At 44.3% G+C, this 7,832-nt stretch overlaps 1 non-coding gene across 1 annotated transcript; it reads right to left on the reverse strand.

Moving 5' to 3' along the window:
* Positions 1–1,201: 1,201 nt before the first annotated feature.
* Positions 1,202–1,292, reverse strand: trnar-ucu (transfer RNA arginine (anticodon UCU)). The gene is given in 2 exon segments: positions 1,202–1,237; positions 1,256–1,292. It is a non-coding gene; the product is annotated as a tRNA-Arg (tRNA).
* Positions 1,293–7,832: the final 6,540 nt, after the last annotated feature.

The following is a 7,832-nucleotide window of genomic DNA, read 5'->3' on the forward strand; positions in this document are numbered from 1 at the left end:
CGATTTACTCTTAGATTTGTACATTCTGTCCCTTCCTGTCACAGTCTGTTTATCATTTCCCATATTTATACCTTTCTCTCTTGCCTTGTCTCTCCTCCTTGATTCACCATATCTTCCCAAATTTGATCCATTGCCCCCACTATTCAGTTTAAAACCGTCTCTACTTCCCTCGTTATGTGGCTCGCTAGAACACCGGCACCAGCACGGTTCAGGTGTAGACCGTCCCAACAGTACAGCCACCTCTTTCCCCAGTACTGGTGCCAATGCCCCACGAACCAGAACCCACTACTACCACACCAGTCTTTCAGCCGCACATTACTTTCTCTAATCTTATTTGTCCTATGCCAATTTGCACATGGCTCAGTTAATAATCCAGAGATGATTAACTTTGAGGTTCTGCTTCTTAATTTGGTGCCGAGTTCCTCATACTGACTTTGCAGAACCTCTATCCTTGTCCTGCCTATGTCGTTGGTACCGACATGGACCACGACGACTGGATCCTCCCCCTCCCATTGTATGTTTCGCTCCAGCCCTGAGCAGATGTCCTGAATCCTGGCACCGGCAGGCAACACAGCCGTCTGGACTCTTGCTTTTGCTGCAGAGAACAGAGTCAATCCACCTTACTATACTGTCCCCTACAACCACTACATTCCTTTTTTCTCCCTCTTTGAGCCGCAAACACTTACTGCAGACGTGTTTGCCCTGGATCACACTGGCATCCAGGAACTCCCACATGCTGCAGCTGTGACACATCACCTGTCCTGTCATCCTGAACGTGTTTCAATTAACTACTTAAATATTTTATTCAATTATTCATTTTATTGCATATTTTATTAAACTTACCACTAGTTTGTTTACTATTTTAAACGTTAGGACTAAAATGGATCTTAATCACTTACCAGATGCGCATCAAGCAGGTCGGTTCTTCCAAACCAATCAACTACCTGCTTGCCTGTGATGTCACAGCTTACCAGATCCTCACCAAACAGCTCCTTCCACTGCACCGAAGAAAGAACCAAACCCTGTATCCTCACCCCAGCGGCTCTCTGTTTCCCTGCTCTCACTCTCCATTGTGCCGTCACTCCTCGATTTTTTTCCCCTGCTCTGCTCCTCTCTCTCTCGCTCTGTCTCCGAGTCTGTGCTTTTGGCGCATTTCTTCATTTGTTGTTCCGTTGTGCTCCTCTGTTTCTGGTCCAAAATCTGACTCTGGTGGGACTTGAAACCACAACCTTTGAATATCGTCTTCATCATTATTTAGAAGTCCAACACGCTATCCATTGCGCCACAGAGCCTCACACATTTTTACTGACCTCACTAAGGCCTTTGATCTTGTCAGCAGAGACGGCCTCTTCAAACTGCAATGGAACATACGCTGCCCTCCTGACCTCTTGGGCATCATCTCTTCTTTCCACGAGAACATGCATAGTTCCATCAGTTACAATGCAGCAACATCAGACGCTTTCAAGATCAGCAGTGGGGTAAAGCAGGGCTGCGCGCTGGCGCCAACTCTCTTAGGAACAGAGGAACATAGGAGTAAGCTATTCAGCCCGTCGAGCCTGCTCTGTCATTCAATTCGATCATGACTGATCACCTACCTCAAAGCCCCTTTCCCATGCTATCCCCATATCCCTTGATGTCATGAGTATCAAGATTTCTATCAATTTCTGTCTTCAACATGATTGAGCTGCCACAGCCCTCTGGGGCACAGTATTCCAATGATTCACCACCGTCTGAGTGAAGAAATTCCACCCATCTCAGTTTTAAATGGCCTACTCCTTATTCTGAGAGGATCTCCTTTAGTTTTAGACTCACCAACCAGGGCAAACATCCTGTCTACATCCACACTGTCGCACCCTGTATGAATTTTGTCAGTTTCAATCAGATCACCTCTCATTCTTCGAAACTTTAAGGAATACAGGCCCAGTTTCCTCATAAGACAACCCCACCATCCCAGGGATTAGTCTGGTGACATAAAAACAAGAAATGCTGGAACCACTCAGCAGGTCTGGCAGCATCTGTGAAAAGAGAAGCAGAGTTAACGTTTCAGGTCAGTGTCCCATCTTCGGAACTGACATATATTAGAAAAGTCACAGGTTATAAGCAAGTGAGGTGGGGGTGGGGCAAGAGATAACAAAGGAGAAGGTGTAGATTGGACAAGGCCACATAGCTGACCAAAAGGTCATGCAGCAAAGGCAAACAATATGTTAATGGTGTGTTGAAAGACAAAGCATTAGTACAGATTAGGTATTAATGGACTGAATATTGAACAGCAGGAAGTACAAACCTGAAAAAAAACAGTAGGTAAGCAAACTGAACAAACTGAGATGAAATGAAATAAATGCAAAAAAAAGATTAGTCTGTTGACCCTCTGTTTCACCCCCTCTATGGCAAGTGTATCCTTCATAAGATGAGGAGACTAAACTGTACACAATACTCCAGTGCGGATTCACCAAGGCTCTATACAATTGCAGCAAGACATCTTTACTCCTGTACTCATGACCCCTCGTGTGGGTACAACATACCATTTGCCTTCCTAATTGATTGCTGCACCTGCACAAGAGCTTTTAGTGTCTCAGGAACAAGGACACCCTTGGTTGGTCATCGACACTTCCCAACCTCTCACCATTTAAGAAATACTCTGTCTTTCTGTTTATTCTACCAAAGTGAATAGCTTCACACTTATTCACAAAATATTCCATGTTCTTGCCCATTCACTTAGCCTCTCCAGGTCCCCTGGAAGCCTCTCTGCATCCTCCTCACAACTCATACTTCACCGAGCTTTGTGTCATCTGCAAACTTAGAAATATTACATTTAATTCCCACATCCAAATCATTTATATAGGTTGTTAACAGCTCTGGCTCCAACACTGATCCTTGCAGTACCCCAATAGTAACAGCCTGCCATCCTGAGAAGGACCCGTTATTCCTGCTCTCTGTTTTCGGTCTGTTAACCAGTTCTCAATCCATATCAGTATATTATCCCCAAGCCTATGTGCTCTAAATTTGTTTACTCACCTCCTGTGTGGGACCTTACCAAAGGAAAATACAAATACCACACATCCACTGGTTCTCCTTTATCTGTTCTATAGGTAACATCCTCAAAAATCTCAACAGGTTTTTCAAACCTGTTTTCCTTTTCATAAATCTATGTTGACTCTGCCCAATCATGTCATCATTTTCGAACTGTCTAGTTATCACATCCTTTATAATTGGCATATTCTTCTCCATGCTGCTATTGTACACTTTCAATGACTCAGATGGGGGTGTTCACCTGCACATCAGAGCTGACGACAAGCTGTTCAACTTGGCAAGACTGTGCGCCAAGACCAAAGTGGGTAAATTCCTAGTCTGTGAGTTGCTATTTGCTGATGATGCTGTGCTGACGTCCCATAATGAAGTTCAGTCACAGCAGCTTGTAAATCGGTTCTCCCTGGCCTGCAAAGAATTTGGACTGACAATCAGCATCAGGAAGATGAAAGTTACGGGCCAGGACGTAGAGACTCCACTTTCCATCAACATCGACAACCTCACTTTGGAGGTTGTCAACAGCTTCACATACCTTCCATCAACAATCACCAGCAATCTGGCCCTTGATGCTGAAATCAGCACCAGGATTGCCAATGCTGCAGCTGTCATGTCAAAGTTGAGAAGACAAGTGTGAACCGACAGCAAACTGACCGAAAATACAAAGCTCCACGTGTACCAGGCTTGTGTTCTCAGCACCCTCCTTTATAGTAGAGAAGCATCAACAACTTATACAAGCCAAAAAAAGCGGCTGAACAGCTTCCACCTCCACTGCCTCAGATGGATACTGGGCATCTCCTGGCAGGACAGAGTGCCGAATGCGGAAGTACACCAGCGTGCAGGGATCCGCAGTATGTTTGCCCTCTTGAGTCAGCCGTGACTCTGTTGACTGGGCCAAATGGATGACGGTCACATTGCCAAATACATGCTCTACGGTGAGCTTGCTATCAGCACGAGATCAACAGGTCAGGGGAAAAAATCAAGTCCTTTGGAGAGGTTTGAGTTAATTCAGGAGAGTGGGCATGGATTTATAAATGGGAGTTCATGCTTGACAAATCTAACTGCATTTGTTGATAAACTATCTGAGAATGCTGATGAAGGGAATGCAGTGGATGTTGTTTATATGGATGTTACGAAAGCATTATATAAAGTACCACATAAAAGGGTGGTTAACAAAATTGGGGTTCATGGATTTGGAGGGTCAGTGTCCATTTGGATAGTAAATTGTTTTAAAGACTGAAAACAGCGAGTCATATTAATTGGTTCTTGGTCAGACCGGAGGATAGTCGACAGTGGTGTTCCCCAAGGGTCAGTGCTTGAACCACTGCTTTTTTTGCGAAAGGTAAGTGACTTGGATCTTGGAATACAGAGTAGAATCTCAAAATATGCCGATGACACCAAACTTGGAGGAGTGACAAACAGTGAGGATGATATGAACTGCCTGCAACAGGACAGTGATAGGCTAGCAGAATGGGCAGACAGGTGGCAGATGGAATTTAATAGTGACAAGTGTGAGGTGATGTATTTTGTCATAAGGAATAGGGAGAGGCAATATATACTTCATGGCACAGTTCTAAAGAGTGTGCTGGAATAGAGGGACTTGGGGTTCATGTGCACCGATCTTTGAAGGTGGCAAAACATATTGCGAGAGTGGTTAGCAAAGCATATGGGATCTTGGGCTTTATAAATAGAGGCATTGAGTACAAAAGCAGGGAAGTTATGCTGAACCATTATAAAACTCTGGTTAGGCCCCAATTGGAGTGTTGCTTCCAGTTCTGCACAGCAGACTTTAGAAAGAATGTGAGGGTCCTTGAGAGGATGCAGAGGCGATTTACCAGAATGGATCCAGGGATGGGAGATTTCAGTTACAAGGTTAGGTTGGAAAAGCTAGGATTATTCTGCCTTTCTCAAAGGAGATTGAGTGGAGAATTGATAGAGGTGTATAACACCTCTAGAGAACAGGCCATCCACGACTGGGTATTGTGTAATGAGAAAGGATTAGTTAACAATCTTGTTGTGTGGGGTCCCTTGGGGAAGTGTGCCCATAATATGATAAAATTCTTCATTAAGATGGAGAGTGAGAGAGTTGATTCCGAGACTCGGGTCCTGAATCTAAACAAAGGAAACTATGAAGGTATGAGGCGGGAGTTGGCGATGATAGATTGGGGAACGTTACTTAAAGGGTTGACAGTGGATAGGCAATGGCTAGCATTTAAAGAGCGCATGGATGAATTACAACAATTGTTCATTCCTGTCTGTGCAAAAGTAAACCAGGAAGGGTGGCTCAACTGTGGCTTACAAAAGAAATTAAGGAAAGTATTAGATCCAAGGAGGAGAAATATAAAATGGCCAGAACAAGCAGCAAACCTGAAGATTGTGAGCAGTTTGGAATTTAGCAGAGGAGGACAAAAGGATTGATTAAGAAGGGGGAAATAGAGTATGAGAGTAAGCTAGCAGAGAACATAAAAACTGACTGTAAATGCTTTTATAGATATGTGTAGAGAAAAAGATTAATGAAGACAAATGTGGGCCCCTTACAGCCAGAAACGGGGGAATTTATAATGGGGAACAAAGAAATGGCAGACCAATTAAATACATACTTTGGATCTGTCTTCACAAAGGAGGATACAAATTATCTCCCAGAAATGTTGGGGAACATAGGGTCTAGTGAGAAGGAGGAACTGTATGAAATCAGTATTAGTAGGGAATGTTTGGGAAATTGATGGGATTGAAGGCCGATAAATCCCCAGGGCCTGATAATCTACATCCCAGAGTACTTAAGGAAGTGGCCCTTGAAATAGCAGATGCATTTCTGGTCTTTTTTCAAAATTCTATCGACTCTGGAACAGTTCCAATGGATTGGACGGTAGTTAATGTAACTCCACTATTTAAAAAAAGAGGCAGAAAGAAAACAGCGAATTATATACCGGTTAGCGAGGCCTGGACAACGTATGCCAGCCAAGAGCGACGTCTCAATTCATTCCATCTTCGCTGCCTTCTGAGAATACTTGGCATCAGGTGGCAGGACTATATCTCCAACACAGAATTCCTTGAAGCGGCCAACACCCCCAGCTTATACACACTACTGAGTCAGCGGCGCTTGAGATGGCTTGGCCATGTGAGCCACATGGAAGATGGCAGGATCCCCAAAGTCACATTGTACAGCAAGCTCGCCACTGGTATCAGACCCACTGGCCGTCCATGTCTCCGCTATAAAGACGTCTGCAAACGCGACATGAAATCGTGTGACATTGATCACAAGTCGTGGGAGTCAGTTGCCAGCATTCGCCAGAGCTGGCGGGCAGCCATAAAGACAGGGCTAAATTGTGGCGAGTCGAAGAAGGAAAAAAGACAGAGGCGCAAGGAGAGAGCCAACTGTGCAACAGCCCCGACAAACAAATTTCTCTGCAGCACCTGTGGAAGAGCCTGTCACTCCAGAATTGGCCTTTATAGCCACTCCAGGCGCTGCTTCACAAACCACTGACCACCTCCAGGCGCGTATCCATTGTCTCTCGAGATAAGGAGGCCCAAAAGAAGCCTGACATCAGTCGTGGGGAAAATGCTGGAGTCCATTATAAAAGATGTTATAGCAGAGTGCAATAATAACTCGTCTCCACTCCGAGTATTTCTGAATCCCACACATTCACTATAATGTGAACAATTATTTCCTGTTGTGTCTCTCTCAGATTTGTCAACTTCACTGTATTGGAGTGAGGTGACATCTACTGGCGGGAAGCAAGAACTGCAATCAAGCAGCAGAAACTCCACAGTCTGTCAGGGTTAAAGAAACATTGCAATGCGCGGATCCAGCGAAGTGGTTTGATTGGGTAGATGGAGACATGATTCCACATGTAGTGGTGTCTGAAGCAAAGGCCAGAAATACAAAATTGTCATTAATAAAAGAAATGAGGAATTCATGAAAAATGTAGTAACGGAGTGAATGGTTAGAATGTGGATAGAATAGAAAGTGAGATTGGATGGACAGAAGCAGTCTGAAAGGATGGCTGAAACAAAAGGTGAGTGCCCTGAAACGTTAACTGTGTTTCTTACAGCACAGATGCTGCCAGAGCTGCTGAACATTTCCAGCACTTTCTGCTTTTATTTCAGCATTTGCAGGATGTTGCTTTGATCTGAAAAAAAATGGATGATTGGCTGGGGGGTTCCAGTGAAATTCCACAGCAGCTAATAAAGCCTGACCTATCAGTGGCTCGTTGGTCTAGGGGTTTGATTCTCGCTTAGGGAGTATGGTTAATTAACATGCCAGAACTCCCGGGTTCAAGTCCCGGACGAACCCTGGTCTGCTGGCATTTTTAGATTAAGGTTATCCATTGGTTTCAGCCTTTCAGAAGGTGGAATTGACTTCCATCCGGACCTGGCTTGAGGACCAGACAACTGGATTCAAAGAGCTTGTCGACAAAATTGCAATTAACTAAATGCACAGATAGCCAAGTGGGAATATAAAGTTGTTGCTGTAATTGTGACCTGACTCCAAAAACAACAGGACTGGGTTCTGAACTGGAATGGAATGGAATTCTTCAGTGTTTCTGTTGTTTGGCTTGCATTGACTCATCGATTTTCTTGTTTTTTACTTTGTCGATGCCTTTGAATAATTGTGGATCCTTCTTCAGGGTGTCTTCTTTCACCAGGTAGTTCTGACCTCTGATGATGTTGATTGTAATCAGCTTCAACTCGCTGATAGTTCTGGAAGTGAGCAGATTTCCTTTGCTTGAGTCTACAACATGGAACTCAGTCTGACATGTGGACCCATGGGAGGATTTGAATGCCATCCCTGCGTTGGAGTTGCATCC

This window comes from Heterodontus francisci, unplaced genomic scaffold (genome assembly GCF_036365525.1).
Source record: "Heterodontus francisci isolate sHetFra1 unplaced genomic scaffold, sHetFra1.hap1 HAP1_SCAFFOLD_286, whole genome shotgun sequence".
Classification (NCBI taxonomy): domain Eukaryota; kingdom Metazoa; phylum Chordata; class Chondrichthyes; order Heterodontiformes; family Heterodontidae; genus Heterodontus; species Heterodontus francisci.